General features: G+C 27.9%; 1 protein-coding gene across 1 annotated transcript in view; it reads left to right on the top strand.

Annotated features, from left to right (window-relative positions):
* The window catches only part of LOC106468379 (solute carrier family 52, riboflavin transporter, member 3-B-like), a 41,449-nt gene that overhangs the window by 27,282 nt on the left and 8,972 nt on the right, over positions 1-5,195 (top strand). The window lies entirely within an intron of this gene.

The following is a 5,195-nucleotide window of genomic DNA, read 5'->3' as shown; positions in this document are numbered from 1 at the left end:
ACATTAGTTTTAATTTACTTTACTAACTAACTAAATAATACTAGTAGATACTAGTACTAAACTAACCTACCTAACAATAATACTAATATCTCTATATATATATATATATATATATATATATATATATATATATATAGAAAGAGAGAGAGAGAAACTAATAGTTAGGCAAGTAATTCTGGACCCCCAACAAGTTTTAGAATATCATTTCACTTGCTGTGTGTTGACCCACAAACATACAGGTGGAGCATAAGCTACGACACAGTTGGTACTACATGGTTGATTCAGTTGGCTTTATACGTTTGGTAATAAAAAAAATACTACAAAGACAACTGACATCACTTTAACTATTGTTTGTTGCAAAATAATGTTTCATAATTTAACTATGCTCTAAATGAAACAACTTTATAGTCACTTTTGCCCCAACTTGTATATTGTTTAAAAGACGTATTAGATATCATAAGTCATCATGTATATAATTCCTGTTATATTGAAATATTAACTCGTAGTTTTCATAGATAGGTAAAATGGTAATGAAACTGAATAGGATTGAATAAATTAATCTCTAATATGCCCACCTTATTTAGGAATATTGTTATAAAGTATTTTAGTGATTGAATGAGGGAGATTATATTACCATTTTGGTTATTAATGGTATCTGCAATTTGAATGAACTTTAAAACTTCATAAAGATGTATGGGTGTGAATGTACATTAATTGCCAGTATTTTCTACTGAGATTTGTGCATGATGAGATGTAGGTTGTTATGTATTAACCCTCCTCGGGCTGGTGAGCACCTTTCAGGTGTCTGGTGCACCTCTCCATATTAAATGTAAAAGTTATAATTCTAATTCTGTTTCAATAATTTTTTAAAATTTATATTTTGTCATTTTATTTAATACAATTTATAGAGAAAACTGAAAATGTTCAAACTTGTATATCTGCAAAGGTCTTAGGAGTTTCATTTGTAAGCAAGGATTTTTTGATTTTTTTCAGAATTTTTCTGACCATCCTAAAGCATAGGTTTATATTTTGTAAGAAACTATCTTCTCTTGAGAATATAGTTATCCGTATTTTGTTTCTCGCCTAGTTTTCCTTTTCTTTCCCTGCTTTTAGTACTACACACCTCCATTTATAACATTTCATGATCTTACAACATATCATCCGAATAATTAATAAGGAAGCTCAGCTTTGAAAATAGTTACAGGCAAAGTATAAATACCATTGGATAGAACAGAATATAAACAGTATAAAGTGATATGAGAAGTAATTGATTGTCTCATGGGAAAGTGACAACTTATAATTCCTGCTGAGAAGCACAATTGAATCTAATGGGAAATTTAGAAGACTTGGGAACAAACCACAAACCTGGGTATATTTTTATAGTTTCTTTACATTTATTTTTGTTACTGAAAATGTTTTAATGGTTAAATGCTATTTGTTTGAAAGCTATGAAAATGTTATTCTGTGACAAGACATAGGTAAAACTTATTTTGTTTGAAAGAGTACAGAAAGCAACAGCAAATTATTCTGGTGATTAAAATCCTTATTTATTATGTATTATTGTTAAGTTTATCATATTCACACGCTAATAAAAGAAATGATTGTTTATTGAAAATAAATTTGTTTTTTATTAAATGTAAATTTGACCTTATACCATTTTGAAAGGTCAGTTCTAGACCACTTATAAACCTTTGTCAGTTTCTGAGGTGTTTTTTTTTTGCAATTTATAGCTGGAAGTGCTAAGTATTGCAATCAGCAAAATAAATTAACAAATAATTATGTCATTGAATAGCAATCAAGTTGAAACTGATTAGGTATGTAAGATGGATCTTTCTTATCAATTTTTTTAGAAAAAGTTGAAATTCAAAATGAAAGGAAGTATTTTTAATGTTTTTTTCAAAATGATCTCATGTCAAAATTGGGGGAAATTTCCCAACATAAAAATTATAGAAAAACTTAATCAAATTATACAGTTTTTTTCAGCTGAAACTATATACTATTTAGTAAGTATTATAAGTTTCATATAATGTGGTTGACAATTATTACTGTGAGAAGGAAAAAATTCAAGGGATATCAATGTCACCCTTCCAGTTTGGAAAGAGTTAAATAAAGTGACTGAGATTAACCTTTCTTTTTGATAACTCAGATTCTGAGATGAAAAGGTAACTTTTTTTTTGTTTTATAGTTTATCACTTTTTGTAGGGCATCTTCATAAAAAGCTCATTGAAAACAACTATTGTAAATATATTTTTCTTCTTCCTTTGAGCACCAACATGCTCATACTATTATGCTTTAGCTAAGATACTGCATTACTAATGTTTTGTGATTCAAACTGAAATAACAAAACTAACACAGTAGCAAAATTTCATAGCCTTCAGATTTTTTGTGGCTAAAATGTCAAAAACTTGGAAGCTGTTGCTTATAAGTTGTTTTTGAATTCTATTTCATCATTTTTTTTGTGACCCTTTGCTCTTCATGGCATAAAAGGTGTAATTTCATGCAACAAACTTTAGTTCATAATTTCTGAGAGAAAAAAAAAGTTACTGGTAATTATTGAAAAAGCTTTTAGTTTTTCAAAGCTTACTTACTAGTTGGAGTACAAAATTTTTTTGGTTAAATTAAATTAAAAAATGATATAAATGGCCCAAAATATGCAAGTTATTCATTAACATTTTAATTACAGTATTCAAAATCAGTATTGGTGAACTGTCTTCTAAATCCATGGCAAGTTTGAATATATCTTAAGGTAAAAAAAAAATTGTGCATACTATAAAAACCATTCAGAGTTTTGTTTTAATTTAAATTTTTCTTCAAATACTCAGGATTATTTTAAACTTGTACACAATTCTGTCCAGCATAAGTACTATTAATCATACTCTATAATAATTTTCTTGCATGTTTTTTGTTAATGTATTACAACAGTTCCGAAGTAACACGATGCACTTGACTTGAAAGTAGCCAGTGAGAAGTACTTACTCATTTGTTGGCATTGTTACAGCAGTGCAATATGTGGCCAGTGTAACCTTCTGACACTTGGTTATTAAGCTGGAAACTTAAAATGAATAAATAAATTGTATTCATAGAAAGGTTATGGCTCAATAGAACCAAATGTGATAGTTTTAATGATTTTAGTTTACATTTTATTCCTGTACTGGAAGTGAGGCTTTTATTTGTAATGTTATATGTGGTGGTAGTTTAAATATTTTACTGAAACTTTTTTTTTAATTTTTTTGTATAAGGTGTGTGTATATATATATATATATTTTTTTCCCCCTTAAAAAGGATTACTTTATCATGTTAGATGCTTTAAAGTTTAGCTTTGCATACAGACACTAAGATGTCAGGGACAAAAAGAAAAAAATTGGGTAAATTTGGTTTAGAACAATATACTGGAATGCTGTATTCAGTAAAGGTTTTTGTGTTACTTTTACATGCAGTCATAAACTTTAAAAATCAATGAATCAGTTACTCTGAAAAACCAAAGAGAATTTTCATGTGTGTTATACAGTAGAAAGTATCTTATTAAATTACTACTTGTATCATATTGTTAGTTCTTTCACCGCCATGGGCACACATGTCTTCCTCTATAGCAGAAAGGGTATTCTATTCCCATTCAAGTTACCCTGTGTCTTTATTCTTATTGTGTACCTAAAAATAAAACCAGCACTGGTACAGATGTTTATCTGTAATTGTTGCAAAGAAAGAATTACTTTTGGGATAAGTCCAAAAGTCTCCAAAATATGATGCAGTAGGGTTTCCCAAACAAGGATATTTCAAAGTTACTTAAGTATCTGGTATTATAGGAGTGTGTGTATATAATTTTTCTTCCAAATGGATAATTCAATGCAGTTGAATTGTTCATTTTTATTTTCTTGTGAATTGATTTATGATCAATTATAGTTCTCAGTATTTGTGTAGGTCCAGCTTTATCAAAAATATAGTTTTGTGTTCTGATGATCTGGTTTGCTTATTTATTATCAGGAGTTCTTAATAATAATAAACTATGTACTTCAAGCTTTTAATATTATAGAGGAATGAAATGTGATAGTTTTTGATGTTTAGGTCTATATGATGTTAGCATGACACATTGCCAAATAAATATTTATTCTATCAGAAGCTGAGTAAATCTTTTATTTTTTAACCCAGAATAGATGGTAATAATTGAAATACATTCAATGTGTTTATTTTCTCTCCCTCTACAATTAATGCACTTCAGATCAACCAGAAAAGTTGTACTACACTCTTAGCATATACACACTATTATTCTTAACTGATTTCACTTACAGTACCTAAACTGATGTAATTAATCTTTAAGCTTCATAAAGTAATAGTAGTATTCCATATATTTCTTTATCAGTGATGTATTTTAAAATGCTTTTCACAAAACCTGTTTTTCAAGTACCTTCACTAACATTGCTCTGCCACACATACTTGAAATATTAACTTATTATAAAATTGACAACAAAAGCTGATAAAAATGTTCAGAAATTCCAACACTCAAAATAAATTTTGAACAGAAATATGATAATTTCACAAACGCATATTCTTAAATGTAAAAAAAAATTGAATTAGATGAACTAAGAGAACATGTGATGATAAACCCCATTAAACATTACACCAGTATACAAATAAACAAAGAAAAAAGTTATATTACTGATCAAGGTACAAGACAAAGTTGATTTATAGTGTTTTAGTTATAGCAATTACAGTTTTGATTGGTCAATAAAAGAGCATATTGTTTAGTATAAACACTAGTTTAATTAATTAGTCTAATTGTATATAAATCAATAGTCATTAATAAATGTCTTATTTCGTTCTCATTAAACACAAGCCTGTCTCCTTGACTCTCTCATGTAAACTTCCTCTCTTAAGTTGGTGACCTTTGTGCTTCTACATCTTTTACATTTCCTTTGTTATTTTAATAAAATACCATTGTAATTGACTGTCCTAACTGACAGTCCATCAGACTATTAACAATAGAAATCAATACTTAATGAGAATATTTCTTAAATTTAAATTTTGAGCCGGATTTGAATTAACCAGAATTTACTAAAATATTAATAAATATTTAAAAATGAATGAATTACAACCATTTAACTATAAATGATGTCCAAAAAAGTACAGAAGTAGATAACTATTGAACTTCTTGTAGATTTGTGTTACTAAAATCAAGGACAGAAACAAATTATGAAAAA

Source organism: Limulus polyphemus, unplaced genomic scaffold (assembly GCF_000517525.1).
Source record: "Limulus polyphemus unplaced genomic scaffold, Limulus_polyphemus-2.1.2 Scaffold2985, whole genome shotgun sequence".
Classification (NCBI taxonomy): Eukaryota; Metazoa; Arthropoda; class Merostomata; order Xiphosura; family Limulidae; genus Limulus; species Limulus polyphemus.
The sequence above is the reverse complement of the archived record's forward strand: the minus strand, read 5'-3'. Positions and strand labels throughout refer to the sequence as shown.